This window comes from Geotrypetes seraphini, chromosome 13 (genome assembly GCF_902459505.1).
Source record: "Geotrypetes seraphini chromosome 13, aGeoSer1.1, whole genome shotgun sequence".
Lineage (NCBI taxonomy): Eukaryota > Metazoa > Chordata > Amphibia > Gymnophiona > Dermophiidae > Geotrypetes > Geotrypetes seraphini.
In genome coordinates this window covers 46,725,250-46,751,298 of record NC_047096.1, presented here as the reverse complement: position 1 = coordinate 46,751,298, position 26,049 = coordinate 46,725,250, and the positions used below count along the sequence as shown (strand labels likewise).

Below are 26,049 nucleotides of genomic sequence, written 5' to 3'. Positions count from 1 at the left end.
CCCACAAGCCTTCCCAGCAATTGGCTGGCCCAGAATTTCTCTCCAATGTCAGAGTCCCTCCTTGCTGCTAACTGCTTACTGGCATGATATTAATATTTATAAAATACAAGAATGAATTTGACCAATGAGAAAGCTTGCTACAGTATACGCAAATTGTACATGAAATAGATAATTTGAGTGTAGCCCTGAGGTCATGATTGAAGAGTATAAGAAAATCTCAAGATATGAATGAATAATTAAGTTATTTGTTGAAGCATATTAGAAGTTGGGGTAAATCTGGGAAAAAAAATTGTAATCTACTTTAGGAGTGTTGCTATTTTTTGAGAATTACGTTTTGTTACACTCAGAATTATTATCTTTATATAATAGGCTAAGTGGTGCTTTTTGGAAGATGACTCGTCTTTTTGAAATCACTATAGTAATGGCTACAACAGTGGCTCATTGGTTTTTAACATAAAGGTTTGAGAATCTAGCCCTCAGTCTGAACAGGATTCTCGGCAGGACTGGGTGCATTTCTTGGTTGTATTGTCAACTTTACCAATAGTTCTATCTGGTCCCCACCCCCCCAAGTAATCAAGTTGGAGTGGTATTTGTTCAAGAGTTTTCACAGTTCTGGATCAATTTAAGTGCTTTTCTGTAATACAAGTGCCAATTTCTTGGGTTTATCTTCAGCTTTCAGTTCTTGGTGGTGACACTGAAGATACTATGATCAGTGGCACACATGAGGTTGCTATAACACACATTACCATCAAGGCACTCCCCTTGCTCTCAGGTCAAGGCTCATCTTCTGCTTTTCTTTCTTTTAGAAGACAGCTGTCTTAACAGAACTTTCCATTTTTATTAAGGGGTGTCCCTCTGGATTGTGAAGAATTATGATATGAAGACTTAAAGATAAATCCAACAAGAAGAGACTTTGCTTCAAGGCTTGGTACCTTCTTTCCCTTTCCTGACATAAAAACAAAAACATCTGGAGTACTGTGTCCAGTACTGGTCGCCAAACCTGAAGAAGGATATGGCGATACTTGAGAGGGTCCAGAGAAGAGCTACACGTATGATAAAGGGTATGGAAAACCTTTCATACGCAGACAGGCTAGAGAAACTGGGGCTCTTCTCCCTGGAGAAGCGGAGACTCAGAGGTGACATGATAGATTCATATAAGATCATGAAGGGCATTGAGAATGTGGAGAGGGACAGATTCTTCAGCCTATGGGGAACTACAAGGACAAGAGGACACTCGAAGAAACTAAAAGGGGACAGGTTTAGAACCAATGCTAGGAAGTACTTCTTCACTCAGAGGGTGATGGATACCTGGAATGCGCTTCCAGAGGGTGTGATAGGACAGAATACTTTACAGGGTTTCAAAGAGAAATTGGATAAATTCTTGAAAGAAAAAGTTATTGACGGATATAGATAGGGATGATATAGGTTAAAGAAGGGTACAGTCAGAAGGATATAGATAAGGAAGGATAAAAGGGATTGAAGGATATAAGGGATTACTTACAGGTCATGGACCTGATGGGCCTTTGCAGGACCGGACTGCTGGGCGCGATGGACCTCTGGTTTGACTCAGTGGAGGCAAATCTTATGCTCTTATAAAGGGAAAAAATAACTTTCTGTTATTGGACTAACAATGAAGTTTATGATTAGCTTTCAAAGATAACCTCTTCCTCAGATCAGAAATAATTGTGAAAAATTGTAAGAGGATCTTGGGAAGCTGGGCTTTAAAATGATGTTTAATGTGAGCAAGTGCAAAGTGATGCATATGGGAAAGAGGAACCCGAACTATAGCTGTGTGATATTTTCACGTAGATAACGCACACCCGTGTAAAACGCGCACACGGGTATAGCGCGCGAAAAACACAAATCTATGTACAGAAATTTTTATATACCGCACACACCCGTATACCGCGCATGCTGCCCGACTCTCCTTTCGCCCGCCCCGACTCTCCTCTGGCCACCCCGACTCTCCTTTCGCCCGCCCCGACTCTCCTCTCCCCCTTGAAGTCTTGTCCCCACCCTGAAAGCCTGATGCGCCCCCCCGATGTCCGATTCACCCCCCCCCCGCAGGACCGCTCGCACGCACTCCCACCCGCACCCCCACCCTGAAGGACCGCTCGCACCCCCACAGGCTCCCGACCCCCCCCCCATCATGTAGAAGCTCCTACCGGTGTCCTGCTGCTTTCTCTTGGCAGTCCCGACTCCCCGACACGATCGGGGCAAGAGGGAGCTCAAGCCCTCTTGCCCCAGCCAACCGCGGCACCCCCGACACGATCGGGGTAAGAGGGAGCTCAAGCCCTCTTGCCCCAGCCAACAGCGGCACCCCCGACACGATCGGGGCAAGAGGGAGCTCAAGCCCTCTTGCCCCAGCCAACCGCGACACCCCCGACAAGATCGGGGTAAGAGGGAGCTCAAGCCCTCTTGCCCCAGCCAACAGCGGCACCCCCGACACAATCGGGGCAAGAGGGAGCTCAAGCCCTCTTGCCCCAGCCAACCACAGCACCCCCGACACGATCGGGGCAAGAGGGAGCTCAAACCCTCTTGCCCCAGCCAACCGCGGCACCCCACGACACGATCGGGGCAAAAGGGAGCCCAAGCCCTCTTGCCCTGCCGACTCCCCAACTCCCCGACAATATTGGGCCAGGAGGGAGCCCAAGTCCTCCTGGCCCTGGCGACCCCCCCCCCCTCGCTAGTTGTTCAGGGCCAGGAGGGAGCCCAAATCCTCCTGGCCACGCGACCCCCTACCCCCACCCCGCACTACATTACGGGCAGGAGGGATCCCAGGCCCTCCTGCCCTCGACGCAAACCCCCCTCCCAACGACCGCCCCCCCCAAGAACCTCCGACCGTCCCCCCAGCCGACCCGCGACCCCCCTGGCCGACCCCCACGACACCCCCACCCCCCTCCCTATACCTTTGTGTAGTTGGCCGGACAGACAGGAGCCAAACCCGCCTGTCCGGCAGGCAGCCAACAACGGAATGAGGCCGGATTGGCCCATCCGTCCCAAAGCTCCGCCTACTGGTGGGGCCTAAGGCGCCGGGGCCAATCAGAATAGGCCTGGGAGCCTTAGGTCCCTCCTGGGGGCGGGGCCTTGGGCACATGGTCGGATTAGGCCCATGTGCCTCAGGCGCCGCCCCCAGGTGGGACCTAAGGCTCCCGGGCCTATTCTGATTGGCCCAGGCACCTTAGGCCCCACCAGTAGGCGGAGCTTTGGGACGGATGGGCCAATCCGGCCTCATTCTGTCGTTGGCTGCCTGCCGGACAGGCGAGTTTGACTCCCGTCTGTCCGGCCAACTACACAAAGGTACGGGGAAGGGGGGTCGGCCAGGGGGGTCGCGGGTCGGCTGGGGGGGCGGTTGGAGGTTCTTGGGGGGGGCGGTCGTTGGGGGGAGGGGGGTTTGCGTCGAGGGCAGGAGGGCCTGGGATCCCTCCTGCCCGTAATGTAGTGCGGGGTGGGGGTAGGGGGTCGCCGTGGCCAGGAGGGTTTGAGCTCCCTCCTGGCCCGAACAACTAGGGGGGGGGGTTCGCCAGGGCCAGGAGGACTTGGGCTCCCTCCTGGCCCGATATTGTCGGTGAGTTGGGGAGTCGGCGGGGCAAGAGGGCTTGGGCTCCCTTTTGCCCTGATCGTGTCGGGGGTGCCGCGGTTGGCTGGGGCAAGAGGGCTTGAGCTCCCTCTTGCCCCGATCGTATCGGGTGTCGGGACCGCCAAGAGGAAGCAGCAGGACACCGGTAGGAGCTTGTACATGATGGGGGGGGGGGTCGGGAGGCTGTGGGGGTGCGGGTGGGAGTGCGTGCGAGCGGTCCTTCGGGGTGGGGGTGCGAGCGGTCCTGCGGGGGGTGAATCGGACGTCGGGGGGGGGGGGAACTATGTAAAAAAAATTTTGTACAACGCGCTCACGCGTATAACGTGCGAGGGTATGCGCGGTACGTAAAAACCACGTATAACGCGCGCGTTATATGCGAGAAAATACGGTAGTGTTCCATGTTGGGAGTCACTTCCCAGGAAATGGATCTAGGTGTCATTGTTGAGTATACATTGAAGCCCTTAGTTCAGTGTGAATCAGCAGCTAAGAAAGCAAATAAATTGTTAAGAATTAGGAAAGGAATGGAAAAAGATGAGAATGTTATAATGCCTTTGTATTGCTTCATGGTACAGGTTGCTGCAGCTCAAAAAAAGATATAACTGAATTAGAAAAGGTACAGAGGCAATGAAAATGATAAAATAGATGGGATAATTTCCCTATGAGGAAAGGCTAAAGCGGCTAGGGCTCTTTAGCTTGTAGAAGAGACAGCTCAAGGGAGATATGATACATGTCTATAAAATACTGAGGGGGACGTACAATTAAACTACTAAGCAATAGGTTTAAAACCAGAGAAAATATTTCTGCACTCAACATGTAATTAAACTCTGGAATTTGTTGCTGGAGAATGTGGTAAAAGCAATTAGCTTGGGGTTTAAGAAATGTTTCGATATCTTTCTAAAAGAGAAGACCATAGCCACTATTAAGATGACTTGGGGAAATCCACTGCTTATTCCTAGGATAAGCAGCATAAAATCTGCTTATCCCAGGACAAGCAGGCAGCATATTCTTAACGTATGGGTGACGTCACCGACGGAGCCCCGGTACGGACACTTTTAACTAGAAAGTTCTAGTTGATCGCACCGCGCATGCGCGGGTGCCTTCCCGCTCGACGGAGGAGAGCGTGGTCCCCAGTTTATTCGTTTCCACGGAGCGAAGAAAACGCATGTGTTTTCAGCGGCCGTTGAAAAATCAATTCCTGCCTTCCCGCTCGTGTAATTTTTCGTTGTTTTCAAAAAAAAAATTGTCAGATTTTCTTTATTTTTCAGGCCGGCCCCGGCGGGGCCTGTTGCCACCATACAGGCCTCCGACTTTGATTTTGTGGAGGCCGTGTTTCCCTTCATGCCCCCTCAACCGGGCTTTAAGAAGTGCCAGCGGTGTGCACGCCCGATCTCTCTTACCGACCCGCACAATTGGTGCCTGCAGTGCTTGGGTCCAGAGCATCGGGCGGACACCTGCATCCGCTGTGCTACGCTTAAAAAGCGCACCTTAAAAAATAGGCAGATCCAGCAAAATATTCTATTCGGTACCGGATCTGCCATGGAATCTGCCGCAATGTCGACGGCACCGCAAAAGTCGACACCGACTACTTCGACTCCACCGGATCCTTCTTCGGGGTTGCTGGCCCCAGGCAAGCCGGCTAAGAAGCCTTCCACTTCCCTTGAGCGCCCTCCTGCCACGGTTGCGACCCCGGCACCGCATCGACCCCGCAAACGCTCCGCTCCGATATCGGTGAGTGCCTCGTCATCGGCCTCCTCATCGCCGGAGCGTAGAGCGGCACCTATGGTACCGAAGAAGAAAAAAGCGGTACCGGTGCCTCCCCTGGACGACCGCATCGCGGCCATACTCCAAACACAGTTACAGGAGCAGCTGCAACAACAGCTCCAACAACTGTTGCCGGCGTTGCTGGCACCGCACCTTCCGGTACGGGACCGGTCCGAGCCTCGCACCGTTCCATCGGTGTCGACCCCCTCGGTACCGCTCAACACTTCCATGCCGGTCCTCTCGGCTGAGCCACATCTTTCCCAACCTACGGTACAGACCCGCTCTGATGCCGATCCTCCTCGGTACCAGGTACGGCACCGGTCTTCCTCACCCGGTACCGCCTCGGTCCGCTCTGGCAAGTCTCTCTCCAAAACCCGCCATGCCGAGCCCTCCACACCGATGTCCCGCCGTGCGCACCCCGACATCAGGGACCCAGACTTATGGGAAGAATCCCCACACGGTACCGAGGAAGACGCTTCCTCCACGGACGAGGAACCTTCAGTGACTGATACCGTCTCAAAACCTGAACAGTCCTCGTTCACCAAATTCTTTAGAGAGATGTCTGCTGCTCTTTCCATTCCCTTAGGGTCCGACTCTAAAAAGTCACAGGCCTTTCTCGATGCCTTAGACTTTGAGCAACCTCCTAAGGAATTCCTCAAGTTACCCGTACATGACATCCTACGGGAAACTTTTTATAAGAACTGGGAGAACCCCCTCACTGTCCCGGGGGCCCCTCGCAAATTGGATAGCTTGTATCGGGTCATTCCCATCCCAGGTTTTGACAAGCCTCAATTGCCCCATGAATCTCTCCTGGTGGAGTCCACCTTAAAGAAAACTCAGGGCTCCAGTGTCTATGCCTCCACCCCTCCTGGCAGAGAGGGAAAAACTATGGATAAGTTTTGCAAGCGCCCTTTCCAGAATGCAATGCTGGCCAACAGGGCAAATAATTACACCTTTCACTTCTCCTTCTACATGAAGCATCTGGTGCAACAACTCTCCGCCTTACAAAAATACATCCCTGAACGTAAGGTACCTCTTTTTCAACAACAAATTTCCAGTCTGCTCCAACTCCGGAAATTCATCGTGCGCTCCATTTATGACTCATTTGAGCTGACCTCTCGAGCATCTGCCATGGCTGTTGCCATACGGCGTCTGGCCTGGTTGATAGTTTCTGACCTCGACATTAACCACCAAGACCGCCTGGCTAATGCACCTTGTCTTGGTGATGAACTATTCGGGGAGTCCCTGGACTCAACAACCCAAAAACTCTCGGCTCACGAGACCAGGTGGGACACCCTGGTGAAGCCTAAAAAGAAGACCCCGCCTGCTCGCCCCTACAGACAGCAGTCTTCCTACCAACGCCGGTTCTCGGCCAGACTTCTCATCCCGCCTCAACAGCAGCCTCGCCGACCTCGTCAACAGCATCAAACTCAGGCTCGCTCACAGTCTCACCAACCTGCCAAGCCTCTCCCTCTGTCAAAACCTTCTCAGCCCTTTTGACTTTTTCCTCCAGGGCATAGCCAGACTCTTCCACCAGACAATCCTACCGTAGAGTCTGCTTCTCACTCCTCCCAAACCCCCCTCCTCCTGAGGGAGGTCCAATCCCTCCTTCTTCTCAATGCCATCGAAGAGGTGCCTCCGGACCACAGGGGTCAGGGATTCTACTCCCGCTACTTCCTGGTTCCCAAGAAGACAGGAGACCTCCGTCCCATCCTCGATCTCAGGGACCTCTACAAGTGTCTGGTCAAGGAGAAGTTCAGAATGCTCTCCCTTGCCACGCTTTACCCTTTTCTCTCTCAACACGACTGGCTATGTTCCCTGGACCTCAAAGAGGCCTACACTCACATCCCAATCAATCCGATTTCACGTCGCTACCTACGTTTTCGGATACAGCACCGTCACTATCAGTACAAAGTGCTACCTTTTGGCCTCGCTTCATCGCCCAGGGTGTTCACCAAGTGCCTTATTGTGGTGGCGGCCTTCCTCAGGTCTCACAACCTCCAGGTGTTCCCCTACTTGGACGATTGGTTGGTGAAAGCACCTACGTCTCCACTTGTGCTACAAGCCACTCATCACACCATCTCTTTCCTCCATCTCCTGGGGTTCGAGATCAACTACCCCAAGTCGCATCTGCTTCCCACACAGCGACTTCAGTTCATTGGAGCAGTTCTCGACACCACACTAATGAGGGCGTTTCTCCCCTCCAACCGTCAACGGACCCTGCTCCACCTCTGTCGTCAGGTGCTCCTTCATCACTCCATTCCTGCCCGACAGATGATGGTCCTCCTGGGCCACATGGCCTCGATGGTCCATGTGCTTCCTCTGGCGCGACTCCACCTCAGGACACCTCAATGGACTCTTGCCAACCAATGGTCACAGACCACGGATCTTCTTTCTCATCCCATCTCTGTGACATCGTCTCTTCAGCAATCTCTTCACTGGTGGTTGAACTCCTCAAATCTTTCCAGGGGTCTACTCTTTCATCTACCCCCTCACTCCATGATCATAACCACAAATGCCTCCCCCTATGCATGGGGAGCTCACATGGGAGATCTTCGCACCCAGGGACTCTGGACCCCTCAGGAGCATCAACATCACATCAATTTCCTGGAACTTAGGGCCATGTTCTATGCTCTCAAGGCCTTCCAGCACCTTCTCTAGCCTCAGGTTCTTCTCCTGTGCACAGACAACCAAGTCGCCATGTACTACATAAACAAGCAAGGCGGCACCGGATCTCCCCTCCTCTGTCAGGAGGCCATCCGCATCTGGACCTGGGCCACGGCCCGCCGTCTCTTCCTCAAGGCCGTCTATATCCAGGGCGAACAGAACTCCCTGGCCGACAACCTCAGCCGCATCCTTCAACCTCACGAGTGGACCTTGGATCCTCCCACACTCCACTCCATCTTTGCTCTCTGGGGCGCTCCTCAGGTGGACCTCTTTGCAGCTCCTCACAACCATCAGCTGCCCCAGTTCTGCTCCAGACTCTACTCTCCTCATCGTCTGACCCCGGATGCATTCCTGCTTGACTGGATGGATCGGTTCCTCTATGCCTTTCCTCCACTGCCTCTAATGTTGCGGACGCTATTCAAACTCCGCAGGGACAGAGCCACCATGATTCTCATCGCTCCTCGGTGGCCTCGCCAACACTGGTTCTCCCTCCTGCTCCAGCTCAGCTCCAGGGAGCCCATTCCTCTTCCTGTGTTTCCTACTCTACTTACGCAGCAGCATCAGTCTCTACTACATCCCAATCTGTCATCGCTCCACCTGACAGCTTGGTTTCTCTCGGGCTGACCTCTCCAGAGAATCTGTCTCAGCCTGTCCGTCGCATTTTGGATGCCTCCAGGAAACCGGCCACCCTCCAATGTTACCATCAGAAGTGGACCAAGTTCTCCTCTTGGTGTCTCCTGCATCACCACGACCCCACCTCGTTGGCAGTGGAAACTGTACTGGACTATTTGCTCTCTCTGTCCGACGCTGGCCTCAAATCTACCTCAATCAGAGTCCACCTCAGTGCTATCACTGCGTTTCATGAGCCTATCCTCGGAAAACCTCTCACGGCTCATCCACTGGTTTCCCGGTTCATGAGAGGCCTCTTCAATGTCAAATCACCTCTGAAGCCTCCTCCTGTCGTCTGGGACCTGAATGTGGTTTTATCAGCCCTCATGAAACCCCCTTTTGAGCCTCTTGCCACAACTTCGCTCAAACTTCTAACATGGAAGGTGCTTTTCCTCATTGCCATCACCTCTGCCAGGAGGGTTAGTGAGATACATGCACTGGTCGCTGATCCACCGTTCACTGTTTTTCACCATGACAAGGTGGTTATGCGTACCCATCCTAAATTCCTTCCCTCGGCTTTTCACCTCAACCAGTCCATTGTGTTGCCTGTCTTTTTCCCTAAACCCCATTATCCCAGGACAAGCAGGCATGATATTCTCACATGTGGGTGACGTCATCTACGGAGTCCCAGCGCGGACAGCTTTTCAAGCAAACTTGATTGAAGTTTCAAGTTTGCACACTGCACCACGCATGTGCTAGCCTTCTTGCCCACTAGAGGGCGCATCCCCACCTCGTGGTCCTCAGTTCAATTTCATCCGCGGAGCCAGAAGCCCTGTGGAAAATTGTGCTCTCTATTTGCCTTCTGTCGCCGCGGCTGTGTACTTTTTCGACGCGGTCGCTGCGTTTAGCTTTGTTTTCTTTTCATTGTTTTTCGTTTATAGTTAAAAAAAAAAAAGTTTTCTTTTTTCCGTCGCTCCGGGGGCTCCCGGTAGCCGCGGCCATGGAACCTCGTTTGTTCCCGACCACTTTTTGGGCCCATGTCCCGGCCTGTCACGGGTTTTAAAAAGTGCGGTCGGTGTGACCGACTCCTGTCAATCACAGACCCTCACCGGTGCTGTTTACGGTGCTTGGGGCCCCAGCACCCGACAGACTCGTGTGCCAAGTGTGCCACCTTCCAAAAGAGGGCTCTCACACGTCGTAAGGCCCGCATGGCGGAACTTTTCGCCGTCGAGTCCCCGTCGGGGAAGGCCTCGAGTTCGGCCTCGGCTTCGGCCCCGGCCTTGACCTCGACCTCGGCCTCGACCCTCGATGCCTTCGAAGCAGGTTGCCTCATCCAAACAGGCCTCGGGTAAGTCTCCACTTCCCTCCTCAGCTCCAGGATCATCCAAGAAGCCATCCTCGGGCTCTTCGACGGCGGGAGGGTCGGCCTCCGCCACCAGGGCTTGCCCACAGACTCGAAGCCAGTTGGCCCTTCTCCTGATCGAGGCCAGGGCCTTGTTGAACCTCCGAGCAGTCGAACTGGTGCCTCTCGATCAGAGGGGGCGGGTGTTTTACTCCCGTTACTTTTTGGTCCCGAAAAAGACCGGGGACTTGCGCCCCATTTTGGACCTCCGGAGGCTCAACAAGTGCCTGGTCCGGGAGAAGTTCCGTATGTTGTCGCTTCCGGTTTTATATCCACTGTTGGAAGAAGGGGATTGGATGTGCTCCCTCGACTTGAAGGAAGCATATACCCATGTTCCGGTGCATCCCGCTTTCCGCAAGTTCTTACGGTTCCAAGTGGGAGATTTGCACCTTCAGTATCGAGTTCTTCCCTTTGGTCTGGCGTCCTCCCCTCGGGTGTTCACCAAGTGTATGGTGGTGGTCACGGCTGCCCTGCGCTCTCGGGGGCTGCAGGTCTTTCCCTACCTGGACGATTGGCTGATCAAGGCCCCGACCAGGGAGGGGGTTATCTTAGCGACCCAACAGACTATCATCTTACTTCAATGATTGGGGTTCGAAGTGAACTTTCCCAAGTCTCAGTTGTGCCCGGCTCAGTCTCTCCAGTTTATTGGAGCCGTGCTGGACACGGTTCGCCTCCGCTCTTTCCTCCCCCCTCTTCGGCGGGAGGCCTTGCTTCGGTTGAGTCGCCAAGTTTTGAAGCGATCCGTGGTGTCGGCTCAGCACATGATGATACTGCTGGGCCACATGGCATCGACGGTCCACGTCACTCCCTTCGCCCGCTTGCACCTGAGGCTTGCTCAGTGGACGCTGGCCTCTCAGTGGCGGCAGGATCGCGACCCAGTCTCTTGTCCGATAACAGTGACTCCTTCTTTGAGACAATCGCTCCGTTGGTGGGCCAACTCTTCAAATCTTTCCGGGGGTTTGCTGTTTCTCGTTCCTCCGTGTCGCAAGGTCCTGACCACGGACTCTTCGGAGTACGCGTGGGGGGCACATCTAGACGGTCTTCGCACGCAGGGTCTATGGTCGGCCGCGGACCGTCTTTGTCACATCAATGTGTTGGAGCTTCGTGCCATTTTTCTGGCTGCTCGAGCTTTCTGTCACCTCCTGCACGATCAAGTAGTGCTTGTAAGGACGGACAACCAGGTGGCAATGTATTATGTCAACAAGCAAGGGGGGACGGGCTCTTGGCCTCTGTGCCAGGAAGCCCTGCGCCTTTGGGAATGGGCAGTCTCTCAGAACATATTCCTTCGCGCTGTTTACATTCAGGGAGAAAGGAACTGTCTGGCAGACAAGCTCAGTGGTCGCTGATCTCCCGGGTTCTGCGCGAGGTCTTCGACCGCTGGGGGACTCCTCAGGTGGATCTGTTTGCCTCCCCGGAGACTCGCAAACTGCCCCTCTACTGTTCCCGGTTGTACTCCCGGGACCGTCTCGAGGCCGATGCCTTTCTTCTCGACTGGGAAGGGAGGTTCCTTTATGCGTTTCCTCCCTTTCCTCTGATATTGAGAACGCTGGTGCATCTCAAATCGACCAGAGTGACTATGATTCTCATTGCGCCTCGTTGGCCCAGACAGCACTGGTTCTCCCTTCTGCTTCAACTCAGTGTCAGGGAACCGCTGCTTCTGCCTGTCTTTCCCTCTCTGCTGTCTCAGGGTCGGGGTTCGCTGTTACATCCCAATCTTCAGTCGTTACATCTGACCGCTTGGTTCCTTTCCCCTTGACTTCGGTTCCGGTTTCTCAGTCGGTGAGGGAGATTTTGGAAGCCTCGCGCAAGGCCTCGACTAGACTTTGTTATTCCCAGAAGTGGACCAGATTTTCATCCTGGTGCTCCTCGAATCGTTTAGACCCGAGTTCAGTTCCCGTGTCTTCGGTGCTGGAATATTTGTTGCATCTGTCGAGGTCTGGACTGAAGACGACTTCCATTCGGGTGCATTTTAGTGCCATTGCGGCGTTCCATCGGCACCTCGAGGTTCGTTCCCTCTCTCTTCATCCTCTGGTTACTCGTTTCATGAAGGGTTTAGTGAATGTCCATCCTCCTCTGAAACCTCCTCCTGTAGTTTGGGATCTTAATGTGGTCTTAGCTCAGCTGATGAAGCCGCCTTTTGAGCCTATCGACAAATCTCATCTTAAGTTTCTCACTTGGAAAGTGGTCTTTTTGATTGCGCTCACGTCCGCTCGTCGAATTAGTGAACTGCAGTCTTTGGTTGCGGATCCTCCTTTCACGGTGTTTCATCATGATAAGGTGGTTCTTCGCACCCACCCTAAATTTTTGCCTAAGGTTGTGTCTGATTTCCACCTCAATCAGTCCATTGTTCTTCCGGTATTCTTTCCGAAGCCCCACTCTCATCCTGGTGAGGCGGCGCTTCATACGCTTGACTGTAAGAGGGCGTTGGCCTTTTATCTCCAACGTACCAAGTCTCATCGGAAGGTTCCTCAATTGTTTTTGTCCTTTGACCCTAATCGTTTAGGACACCCTGTTTCTAAGCGCACCTTGTCCAACTGGTTGGCTGCTTGTATTTCTTTTTGCTACGCTCAGGCTGGTCTCCCGCTCTCGGGTCGAGTCACGGGGCATAAGGTCCGAGCGATGGCAGCTTCGGTTGCTTTCCTCCGATCCACGCCTATGGAGGACATATGTAAAGCTGCCACTTGGTCTTCGGTTCATACGTTCACCTCCCACTACTGTCTGGACACTTTGTCCAGAAGCGACGGCCGGTTTGGCCAGTCGGTGTTACGTAACCTGTTTTCCTAAATTGCCATCCTCCCACCTGCACTTTTTTGGTTGGCTTGGAGGTCACCCACATGTGAGAATATCATGCCTGCTTGTCCTGGGATAAAGCACAGTTACTTACCGTAACAGGTGTTATCCAGGGACAGCAGGCATATATTCTCACAACCCGCCCTCCTCCCCGGGGATGGCTTTTTATCTTTGCTTGATATGGAACTGAGGACCACGAGGTGGGGATGCGCCCTCTAGTGGGCAAGAAGGCTAGCACATGCGTGGTGCAGTGTGCAAACTTGAAACTTCAATCAAGTTTGCTTGAAAAGCTGTCCGCGCTGGGGCTCCGTAGATGACGTCACCCACATGTGAGAATATATGCCTGCTGTCCCTGGATAACACCTGTTACGGTAAGTAACTGTGCTTTCTCATCCTGGAGAACAGGCGTTACACACGCTGGATTGTAAGCGTGCCCTTGCATACTACCTTGACCGTACCAGGGCTCACCGCTCTTCACCTCAGCTCTGTCCTTCGACCCTAACCGTCTAGGTCGCCCTGTCTCTTAACGAACGCTTTCCAACTGGCTTGCTGCCTGCATTGCGTTCTGTTATGCTCGGGCCGGTCTCTCACTGGAAGGTGCTGTCACGGCCCACAGGGTCAGAGCTATGGCTGCTTCTGTGGCTTTCCTCCGTTCCACGCCCATCGAGGAAATCTGCAAGGTCCTCAGTTCACACGTTGGTCCTCAGTTCACACGTTCACTACTCACTACTGTCTGGATGCCTTCTCCAGACGGGATGGACACTTCGGCCAATCTGTGTTACAAAATTTATTTTCCTAATGGCCAACCATCCCTCCTCCCTCTCTGTTAGCTTGGAGGTCACCCATACGTTAAGAATATGCTGCCTGCTTGTCCTGGGATAAAGCACAGTTACTTACCGTAACAGGTGTTATCCAGGGACAGCAGGCAGATATTCTTAGGACCCGCCCTCCTCCCCGGGTTGGCTTCTTAGCTGGCTTATCTTAACTGGGGACCACGCTCTCCTCCGTCGAGCGGGAAGGCACCCGCGCATGCGCAGTGCGGTCAACTAGAACTTTCTAGTTAAAAGTGTCCGTACCGGGGCTCCGTCGGTGACGTCACCCATACGTTAAGAATATCTGCCTGCTGTCCCTGGATAACACCTGTTACGGTAAGTAACTGTGCTTTTTTTTCTCTGTGGGATCTTGCCAGGTACTTTGTGACCTTTGTTGGCTACTGTTGGAAACAGGATACTGGGCTTTGATGGTCCTTCAGTCTGTCCCAATACGGCAACTCTTATGTTCTTAACCTAATGGACTTGATAGTCATAACAGATTTAGGTCTTTAGGTTTGTTGAGCCCATTGTATATGGACTTGGTTAAGGGTATTGTCAGTTCAGAAAGCTTTGTGGCCTATCAGTTTGGTCAACCCTATTGCATTTTCTGCCTTTTCTAGAGGGGAAAACAGTATGAGTGTTGTTCAGTGCCACAGAGTAGCATATATAAGTTGACCTGGGGGAGTGCATTGGTGTCATTGGAGATGGGGTATTTTTGGGCAGAGAATCATCTCTCAGCAATCTCAGCTGTGCACTTTTCAGTTCAGGCTGACTTTTCTCAGCAGACATTAGTTAGACCCAAGAGAATGGGAGGTTCTGTCCACCAGCCTATTTTTTTTTTAATTCATTTTTGAAATAAATTTCAAACTGCCATTGAGAAAAAACAAATATTGAAAGAAAGCATATACAACAAATCACAGAAATTTTATTTATTCAGTTTTCTATATTGTTCTCCCAGTGGAGCTCAGAACAGTTTACATGGATTTATTCAGCTATTTAAGCATTTTATTCCTGTCTATACCCGGCAGGCTCACAATCTATCTAATGTACCTGGGGCAGTGGGGTGGGGGGGGGGACAGGGACCAAGTGACTTGCCCAGGGTCACAAGGAGCAGTATGGATTTGAACCCTCAACCTCAGGATACTGAGGCTGTAGCTCTAACCCCTGCACCATAGTATGGTAGAATGTAACTGCAAATAAAGAATTTGTGACCACATGGTTAGATTTGACATCTCTAGTACCTCTTCTTTTGTTTGTTCAGAATGTACCATAGACCAGTGTTCTTCAACCACTGATCCATGGACCAGTGCTTTTTGCGTGCTTGCCTGGTCCCGTACTGCATTCTGGCTGCCGTCCGTTCTCATGAGTCCTGCAAGAACTGACCGCAGCCATTCATGGAGCGGTGCGGGACCAGGCAGGCATGCAAAAAGCACACGCCTGCCTTGTGCACTGCACAGCCGCTGCCGGAAGAGAGTAAGGGAAACCGATCAGGAGGCAGCCATCCAGCAAGGCAGGAGTGTGGAAAGTGCGCTGGACTGCCGGGATGAAAATAAAAGTACAGTGGGGAGGGAGGGGGGCTTTCCGGCTGGCTGCCATGTGCCCATCATTACAAGTGCCCACCACTAGACATGCCCTGTATCCTTTCCCAGCCTACCACTAGACCACCCAGAGGGGGGACGGTACAGAGCACACTATTTGGTTCAAAATTTTTTTTTCCCTTGTTTTTTCTTCCTCTACAGGTGGGTGCGTGTTATGGGCAGGTGCATCCTATAGAAGAAAAAATATGGGGTGTGTGTGTATATATAGATATACTAGTGTTTACCCGTTATATTAACGGGTGCTAGAAAGTCTCCTTCCTCATATGTCCCCTATTTTCAGCCCCAGCTCCAAACCCATTCCCTCAAGCCCCCTTCTCCCATCCCGCTGCACGCTGGCTGTGTCAGACCCGTTTGGTGACAGAGCAGCAGAAATTTTTCCAACTTTTCCTTCTCTTTAATACACACACTGTGCATGCAGTTTCTGTTTGTGAGATGGTCGTGCTTAGCGCTACTCTGCCTCCTCCTCAGACAGATCGGCCTACTGCGCATGTGCGGCACGGCACCACGGTGATTGAAATGCGCAAGCACGCTATAGATAGATAGAGAGAGAGAGAAAGAGCCATTGCATCAGTTAGCAACTCTAAACCAAGTTTGTCTGCAAATGAAGCATAGCCAAAGTCGGAACTCAGATACAGAAAAAAATTATATAAAGGAACAATTGTTCAATTCACCCAGTGAAATAGAAATCTGATTACTGCATGTTTTTGTTCCCGTCTCTTTTGTGTTACAAGAGCCTGAAAAAACCATGCCTTCTCATAAAAGATTTTCTCGTGTGTGTGTGTGTGTATTTGGGACTTGTGAGAACTGACTTCAGCCATTCGGAGATCGGCACGGGAGCGCGGAGGGCTTGTTCCTGATCTCTGCGCTTCTGGCCTGTGCGCCGCTGGCTGGGAAATAGATGAGGCAGCTGTCTGAGAGAGGAATTTAAAAAGGTATGGGGGGATGATTAATAAAGGTTCTGGGGGGCACATGGGGGTATTGTGGGATGATTTAAGGTACTGGGGGGGGCACGTGAGGGTATGGGGGATGATTTAAGGTACATTGGAGGGTATGGTGGGATGACTTAAGGTGCGTGGGGGGTATGGGGCCTGCCTGCTAGACCAACAGAGGGAGGACAGGAGACAGAGCCTGCCAAGGAGTGTGGGGTTGGGTGCAAAGCCTGGCAGGGAGAATTTGATTCAGAATGTTTTGGTTTTATTTATTTTCCTCCTCTAAATCTAGGGTGCTTCTTATGGTCAGGTGTGTCTTATGGAGCGAAAAATATGGTAGATTTTGCAATCCCGTTTAGCACGTCATAGTGAAGGGAAGCACATTAATTTGTAAACTTTTAAAACAGGTGTTCCAGACCAGTAGTGCAGCACAACAAAGAAAAATGGGGAGACCTAATGATCCACATTGAAAATAATCCACCAATGAAAACAAACTGTGGATTCAGATGTTCTGGAGATAATTTATTAAACACTGACATATAAAACCATGAAAATTCAATTAAAAAAGTACAATGCTAAAAAAATATTGTGATAAAAATCCAACCGGACCCTACACGGTCCGTGTTTCGGCAAACACGCCTTCCTCAGGGGGTCCGATGGTTTGCAAACTTTCATATAAAGAATTGGACTGAAAACAGTCTATTGTCTTTAAACATGTGAGCAAAGAACACCACAGACAAGCTGAAGTAGCAAAAAAATGCTAAGGGCTGTTTTCAGTCCAATTCTTTATGTGTGAGTTTACAAACCATTGGACCCCTGAGGAAGGCGTGTTCGCCGAAACACGGACCGTGTAGGGTCCGGTTTGAATTTTTATCACAATATTTTTTTAGCATTGTACTTTTTAAATTGAACTTTCATGGTTTTATATGTCAGTGTTTAATAAATTATCTCCAGAACATCTATATCCACAGTTTTTTTGTTTTTGTTTTCATCGCCAGACCAGTAGTGGAAATTTGAATAAATGGGTCAGGCTTAGGATTGTGGGATATATACATTTTTTCCCTCCTTTTGTTCTGTGTTCCTAATTTCAGCATGAATGCAAAGGTTTTATAGTAGTTACTTTCGGGGTCCCACCCATGATGGGGACTCTTTCGGGGTCCCACCCATGATGGGGACTGCTTTGGTACGTCCCGCTTGTAAGATACCTATACCGGTCTGGAGAGTTGCTATAGAAGGAGAAATTAGGTTCTTACCTGCTAATTTACTTCTTTTAGCCTCTCCAGACCAGTATTGGACCACACCCTGTCTATTGTCGTGTTGTTCTTGGGGAGGGGTTGCGTGTGCAGATTTTGTTTTGATCCCAGGACAAGCAGGCATGATATTCTCACATGTGGGTGACGTCATCTACGGAGCCCTGATGCGGAAGCATTTTCAAGCAAACTTGATTGAAGATTTAAGTTTGCTCTGCTTCTCCACGCATGCGTGCCTTCCTGCTCCACTAGGGGGCGCATCCCCTCGTGGTCTCCAGTTCAAAATTTTCCGCTGAGCCTAGAAGTCGTGTTATTTCAGGCTCTGCCCCAACTGCCTTCTAGCACCGCGATTTTTTCTTGTTTTTTCTCGATTAAGTCGCTGTGCACGAATTTTTCTTTTTTAACTTGATTCCTGCTACGCTCAGGCTGGTCTCGCGCTGCATGGTCGAGTAACGGGACACAAGGTACGAGCAATGGCAGCCTCTGTAGCGTTCCTCAGGTCCACACCTATCGAGGAAATCTGCAAGGCTGCTACGTGGTCTTCGGTTCATACTTTCACCTCCCACTACTGTCTGGACTCACTGTCCAGGAGCGATGGCCGGTACGGCCAATCGGTTTTGCGAAATCTATTTGCTTAAATTGCCAACTTCCCTCCATCCCTTTTCAGTTAGCTTGGAGGTCACCCACATGTGAGAATATCATGCCTGCTTGTCCTGGGATAAAGCACAGTTACTTACCGTAACAGGTGTTATCCAGGGACAGCAGGCATATATTCTCACAACCCGCCCACCTCCCCGAGGTTGGCTTCTTTGCTAGTTAAGTGAACTGGAGACCACGAGGGGATGCGCCCCCTAGTGGAGCAGGAAGGCACGCATGCGTGGAGCAGCAGAGCAAACTTAAATCTTCAATCAAGTTTGCTTGAAAATGCTTCCGCATCGGGGCTCCGTAGATGACGTCACCCACATGTGAGAATATATGCCTGCTGTCCCTGGATACGGTAAGTAACTGTGCTTTTCTGTGGGTTCTAGTATTTTTCTAGGGCTGGGGCGAATTGAAGAACAGTGGCTGTGGCTCGGCTGGTGAGCTGTGGGGACATTTTCTTGCTGGGATCGCTCCTTTGCATTTTCCAACAGCATTCAGGTATATTAGTTGTTACTCCTGTTCGGAGTCTTGTTTATTTCTGATTCGCATTCTTAGTTCTGCTTGGCTATTCGGCAGACTGATAGGAATAGGGAAAGGTACCTATTATGTACTATTCCAGGGTTTTGTTTCGGTCTCCACCTGCTGATCATGATGATAGAGATAGATAGATAGATATGATATATATATATGATATATATCTCATCATGATCAGCAGGAGACCGAAACAAAACTCTGGAATAATACATAATAGGTACCTTTCCCTATTCCTATCAGTCTGCCGAATAGCCTTACCTGCTAATTTACTTTCTTTTAGCCTCTCCAAATAAATAAATAAATATTTATATTTATTTGGAGAGGCTAAAAGAAAGTAAATTAGCAGGTAAGAACCTAATTTCTCCTTTTGCAGGCTAGATTTTAAGACAGAAAGAATGCTCATTCATAACTGACCCACAGACTAGTTTGGGATCTCTGGCTTAAAGGGTCAGCAATTTAACACTTAAAGGCATGCACTAGTAACCTTCAGGTCAACCTCAGCACAGTACAATAAATGACTTTGGGCACAGCTATTTAACATTCACTATAGAAATAAATTTTGAACTGTTGTCTGATCCTCAAGGCCCTTAAAAAATGGCCCAGAGTACCTGAAGAACCTGTACATACATCCAAGGTCACTAAGGTCACTAAGGTCCTCCTAAGGAGTATCTCCAAAGGAGAGCATGTGATGTACTGCCAGCCAGCGAGCCTTTTTCAGAGTAGTCTTCACACTCTAGAATGCTACTTATGTTACAGAGCTCTAGATTAGTTTTGATTTGATGGGGAAAACACCCTCCAGGGATTCAAGACAAAGTTAGACAAGTTCCTGCTGAACAAAGACATACGCTGGTAGGGCTAGTCTCAGGGCGCTGGTCTTTGACCAAAGGGCTGCCGTGTGAGCGGACTGCTGGGCATGATAGACCACTGGTCTGACCCAGCAGCGGCTTTTCTTATGTAATAGTATTATATTATACATGTAGTAACATAGTAAATAATGGCAGATAAAGATGGTAATCAGCCATGGTATGGCACAGACTACTATGAAAGCATAAAAAATATATAGAGAATATAACCAGAAAATAGGCTAAACACATTAACAATTGTATCAATAGAGACTGCACAAGTTTCAAATAGTAGAGAAAAAAAGACCTTGGATATATTGCTCCAACAAGTTCCAACTTCATGAGACTGAATATGTTTCATACTGTGTGTGTGTGTTGAATATATTTTATACTGTGTGAGCTTCTCCAGACAGTGGTCGAAAAACTCCATTTTAAGTATTGCAGTCTTTGGAAAAAATTGCAAAAATGCGTCTTTAAGAACAGTTTTCATAGACACAATCCCATATTATTCACAACTTACTACCATAATGATAGAATACAGTGGGACTTTGCTTTTTTTTTTTTTTTCATTCTCACATTCACAAAAGCCCAATAGTGGCCCTGTTCCACCTTCAGCTTTATCAAGGGCTGCAACGTGAATTCTTCGCCAAACAAAAAACTGTTCACTCTCGCTAAGGGATTGCATCAAATGGCTCATAACACAGAAGGATCATATAGTTTATTCCTCTTTATAACTTTAGACAGACTACTATGGTCATGCTTGCTTTTTTTAAATTAATACATCAAATCTGTTCAGTCATTATAGATGAGCAGAGGGGCTCCGACAGTAGCTTGGACATGTAAAGACATTGATGCTAAATCCTGAAGATTTTAAGGCATATGATTTCTTTCAAGAGGGTTTGTCGTCTTTTTTTTTTTTTCTTTTTCAATTTATGGATTGTACATAGTGCATTACAAACCAGAATAATCAAAATACAAAAAAAAATTAAAAATAAAACACAAAACATAAATTTTTTCACCCTAAACAAACTACAATTTCTCTTTTCCAAGTAGACTATTAAACCAGGTTTTTACTAAGCTATCTGATGCAGACTTCTCATGCTATCATGGTCTCCTTTTTAAAGTTAAATGCTAATGTATTATGTGTGCTCACTTCAGAGATTATATCAAATTTGATCATATTGTGTTCATTGCTACCACATGAACTCAACACTATTACCCTTGCACCAAATCATGTGCTCCACTAAGGACTAGGTCCAGAATAGTTTTCCCTCTTCCCTAGCAACAGCAGCAGATGAATCCAGAGACCAATGCGATAGCTCACATCTACCAGCAGGCGGAGATAGAGAAACTGATTAACAGGTGGTCCTATTGGCTGGCACTCCTCCTGTCTCATCAGTAATCTCTATCTCCCAACAGGAAACGGTCGCTATTCAACTAGCTCCTGAATTCTGGCTGTGGCTGGAACTTTATTTTCTCCTGTTGAGGTTTCTCTTCAGTGAGACTGCCATTCTGTTTCTCCTGTTGAGATTTCTCTTCAGTGAGACTGCCATTCTGTTTCTCCTGTTGAGATTTTTCTCTTCAGTGAGACAGGGGTGTCCGGCTGAACGGTGCCAGCTTTAGAGGTTACACTTGGGCCCCCCCTTGTCCCTGCCTCACCCTCCCTCCATTGCTAGAGGGTCTGACTGGGTCTCAAATTTTTTCTTCTTTCCCTTCTCTGTAAAAAAAAAAAAAGACCACAGTTGTTACATTCTGCCATGCTTTTGCTGCAAACTGGCTCAAGCCGGCCCTAACAACAAGCTGTGAGTATGTCTGGCTTTTACAGTTGTTTGAACTTCAGGTTCTGTTTGGGAGTCTTAGTACTGTGGGTTCGGTCATCATACATTTAAGGTATGGATATTTTATTGAGGCTAAGTTTTATGACTAGAAATCCATGGAGGGTGCCGGGACTTCCCGCCCTTTGCATGTACGCGCTTTGTTTCCTTGTTGGTTACAGCGCAGCAGTAGCGATGCGATTTCATGCTCGTACTTGATCTCTTTGTTGGGTTTCAGTGCAGCAGTAGTCCTGTTTATTCTGAGGCTTTCTTTCATCAGTGTTTGTCACGGCCATGTGCAGCTGATTGTGCAGGTGCTGGTTTATAGCAGCGCGCATGAGATGGGATATGTTTTTTCCGGCGCTGTGGGCCGTTCTTCTGGTTATTCCCAGAGTCTGATTTTCTTTCTATGCAAGCCGCGGCAGGGTAAATTTTGCGGGGCTCGAATCCGACTATGTTTCTAGGAGCGTTGATGCAGCGGCCACGTGTCAGCGAGAATCAGGCGTGCGCATGGGTCTCCGGTGATGGCGGGAGAGCTGCAGCGTTCCGGTAGTTTGTTTCCAGCTGACTTTGGTCAGGGTATGCAGGGGCTTCTCTCCTTTCCGGTTCAGACAAGTTGTATGTGTTTCACCAGCTTTGGGACAAGCTTGGGCAGCTTTATATGTCTATGTCTGTGTTCCTGCTGTACTCCCTTGAAGGAAGCTGCTTGTTTAATCGGACTCTGGGGTTAGCACTCAAGGGGTTTACCAGAGAGACTCTGACCTGTGCTAGGTCACCCAGTCTCGGTTTGTCTCCAGACTGGGGTGACATACGGCAACTCACTGCACAGTGAGATCAGCAGTAAGATAGTGCCCTGTATTTCACACAGGTATCTCATTGTCTCTCTTGGGGTCCCTGCAGATTGAGCCTTTGTCTATTGGTAACTGTCCTTGTTTGGGCCTCTGTGCTGAGCTGCATGTGTCTAGTAGTGGCACAGGATATTTATGCCTAAAGGTAGTACAAGCAGTTTCCAAGTTCGGGCTGTCTCTATGGGCATAATGACACTGCGCATATTCCTGCGGACAGGACTCTCTTTCTCTATTTCTGAGGGGGCCTGGACTTCAGATTTCCATGCTTATCACGCTGGTTTCTCCTGTCACCATTTTCTCATGGCACATGGTAGACGGGCCCCCCAACCAAACAGAAAAGGCTGTACAGCTCCTTTTAACCAGGAGCCAGTTACCTATTCTATCAAACCCATGGAGGATCACGCACTATGTGGCTGTTAGCCTCATCCCTGAAGCTCTCATTAACGATGTGAGCTTTGTCTGATACCTGTAAGGATGCTGTTGTTTTCCACGGGGCGGTAGATGCAGCATCTTGATTGAGTCTAGTACGTATTCACTTTAAAGGACATACGTATTTCGCTCATGTTGCATGGGGTTAGTACTGTTTTCATGGTTCCAGTATATTCCTCTTTACATTGTGAAACTTGATTTTTCCTAGGAGACTCTTCTTGCAGATCCTACAGTCTTATTCTGCCATTTCCTGACCTTCTGCACTTCATTCTGAGGGGATCTTGACTTCTTCCAATTACTGTTCAGGCTTTCTCATGAGGGAGAAGACACTATAATGTCAGGTCAGAGGGCTGTGAAGATTTTTCAGGATGCTTGTATCTTTGCATTCTCCTCAGATTTTCCAGTTCGTTCTTGGAGTCTCTATGTTTTGTGTTTCCCTTTTCAGTGTTACTGGTCCTCAGGACGGTTCTTGTAGTTCTTCGGGAACTAAGGGACGTTGTTCCACTTACCGCATGGTGCCCGAGATAGGGGGCATTGGGCAGGCTGGATCCCATTCTGCTGAATTAGTTTCTCGGGGTTACACATTTCTGCAGACAACCTGGGAGTATATTTACATTTTCTCTATGGACTCCGAATCGGCACTTGGTTTGCCTGCCTCTCTTGGAGCGGTGCTTTCGGTTTTGGCACATGCCATTTTGCCTACCCAAGGCTTCACGAACGTTTTAGGTGATGTGGGCGGTGGTACCGTTTTGGCGCTACCAGGCGATTCATCTAATTTCTTCTTGACTGCCTGCTTGATTAGGACGACTTCCAGTCGGGCCATTTGACTGACATGAAAAGGGTGATATCTTTTCCTCAGTTCTTTACACGTGCATCTTTGAATTTGCACATCACTCTTTTCTCCTGTACTATTTATAGGTATATCGGGGTGATGTTTTTATTCATATAGGAGAGACATGTGTTTCTTTCCGGAGACTTTGGCGTGGAGTCTCTGTCTCAGATTGGTGTTCTTCTTCGCTTACCTTGACCAAGAGTATGGGATTCTGTACAGTTTCTGGGATCCATATTGCTGACTCCACTGGGGACTTAGGCTTGCTTTCCCCTTCTTACGCTACAGCAGTCGCTTTTGTTCCGGTGGTTCCCGGTATCTCAGGGCACCAATTATTTGGTATGCTCCTCCTGCATCGCTCTGTATGATTTGGTGGCTCCGCGCGATTTCTCTTTTCAAGGCATGTCTCGGTCTTTGCTGGACTATCTCATGACCACCGACCATCCCGGGCTGTCGGGTTGGGAGGCTCCGTGGCTTCCATCCTCAGCTCCTGGAGTCTGGTCTTCAGAGGCGACTCAGTACTTGTTCATTCTTCTGCTCTTGAGCAGGGTGAGGCTACCTTTCTGGAGCTTCAGATCATTCTTCCGGATTGCCGCTGAGGGTCCTTTTGGTCAGTATTAGGATGGGGGTATTTCTCTACTGCTTGGGCAGTAAGTGTTGTACTCATTGGCAGGTGAAGTTGTTCTGCTTCAATGGGTGGACTCTCATCTTCGTCTTCTGTTGGCAGATCCTTTTATGGATCAGGATAAGAGTTTGGATAGACTTTCTCTCCGGAATCTGAGCATGGCCCATTTCTTGTATGTTACAGTGTACAGCGCTGTATACGCTCTGGAAAGTGTGCATGTTAGTAATAGTGTAATCTTCTGCATCCTGGATATTGAGATTTGTGGCTCAAGCATTCTAGCTCTTTTTATGGAAGTGAGATCTGCTTGACCTAGACCTCATGGCCTCGTCTCTCAATTCTAAGCTTCCTAGCTTCTTCGGCGGGCCCAGGGAGTGGGAGTTAGAGGGGGTAGCTGCATGGCTCCTTTCTCGCTTCTGCCTTCTCTTTTTCAGTGTTTTCCGATGGCTTGGATTTGCCACCTCGAGCTCGCTTTCCGGGCACAGTATTTGTAGAATCTCTGGATTGGCGGCGCCATCCTTACTTTGCGGATTTGATGAGTCTTTCAACAGCCGGACTAAGAAGTTTCCTGGTATCTCCGGCTTTGCTCACCTAGGGTCCGTTCAACATGGATATTTGTACTACTTTAGTATTGCGACCTAGTTTTTTGAAAAATCTTGGCTGACGTGTAAGAATTATGCGAAGCAGGTTGTTTCTTCTCTTATCCAGGTGCTACGGACGTCTTCTCCTGTGGCTTCTGCTTCCTTTTGGAGGTTTTTCCTTTCTTGGGTGCTTCTTAACGTTTGAACCACTCCAGAGTTCCTTTTTGGCACAGGTGTATTGCCGAGGGCTTAGCGTTCAATTCCCTTCAGCTTCTAGTGCCATTCTTAGCTTGTTACAAGGGCTAGGTATATTGCTCTTCGCTTACTTCTCAGCTTCATGTAGTTCAGGTCCTAAACAGAGTGCGGTATATTCATGCGCCTCTTAGAAAGCCCGGTTTGGAGTACAATCTTCACGTACTTCTTCTCAGTATACCGAAGGCTTCATTTCATCCTTGTCTTTTGGGACTCTAAAGGGCTGTGCCGTTGAACATGGGGTTTCTTGTGGCCATGGCTTCAGCTCTGCAGTTTTCTATGTTGCAGGCCTTGTTCAACGGGGATTCCTATTTCTGATTTCCGAAATATGGGGTATCAGTTCGGATGGTACCATTATTTCTTTCTAGGGAGGTGTCATCCTTTCTTTTATGTCATGCTCGCTTTTCCTTCCTTCTTCCTGGGAGGGGAAATTGGGAGCAGTGCTTTTATTCACTGCATTTTTTGATATGTACGTAGCGTTCTCTGTGAGCTCGGTTTCTTACGACTTTTAGTTGTTTATATCTCCTTTTTGCATTCTTCAAGGGATGCCTCAAACGTTTGGTGGCGTCCGAAGCCTCCATCGCTCAATGGGTCCAGGAGGACATTCTTTATGCTTGCTTGCTGGCAGGGAAGCGGTTGGCGAAAGAACTTCATGACCATTCCGCTGGAGCGATGGCTACTTCTTGGGCTCGGCCCAGAGGTTTTTTTCCTTGGAGGAGATTTGTCTCGCGGGTAATTGGTCTTCCGAGTGTGCTTTCTCTCCCCATTTCTGCTTGGATGTGGGGGCGCATGCGGTAGGGGCGTTTTGTGCTTCGGTTGTTGCGGAGACGGCGTTTGCTTCCCACCTAGATTGAGGATTGCTTTGCTACATCCCATTGGTCTCTGGATTAAGAACATAAGCAATGCCTCTGCTGGGTCAGACCTGAGGTCCATCATGCCCAGCAGTCCGCTCATGCGGCGGCCCAACAGGTCCAGGACCTGTGCAGTAATCCTCTATTTATACCCCTCTATCCCCTTTTCCAGCAGGAAATTGTCCAATCCTTTCTTAAACCCCTGTACTGTACTCTGCCCTATTACGCCCTCTGGAAGCGCATTCCAGGTGTCCACCACTCGTTGGGTAAAGAAGAACTTCCTAGCATTCGTTTTAAATCTGTCCCCTTTCAACTTTTCCAAGTGTCCTCTTGTTCTTTTATTTTTCGAAAGTTTGAAGAATCTGTCCTTCTCTACTCTCTCTATGCCCTTCATGATCTTATAAGTC

General features: G+C 49.5%; 1 protein-coding gene across 5 annotated transcripts in view; it reads left to right on the top strand.

Annotated features, from left to right (window-relative positions):
* APLP2 (amyloid beta precursor like protein 2) overlaps positions 1-26,049 on the top strand; it is a 341,040-nt gene that overhangs the window by 76,328 nt on the left and 238,663 nt on the right. The window contains exon 1 of one of the 5 annotated variants that reach the window (XM_033919053.1): positions 23,431-23,435. The exons of the other annotated variants lie outside the window; for them this stretch is intronic. The gene's annotated coding sequence lies outside the window, so the exon portion shown is untranslated. Of the gene's footprint in view, positions 1-23,430; positions 23,436-26,049 lie in introns of those variants that run through there. 5 annotated transcript variants of the gene reach the window in all.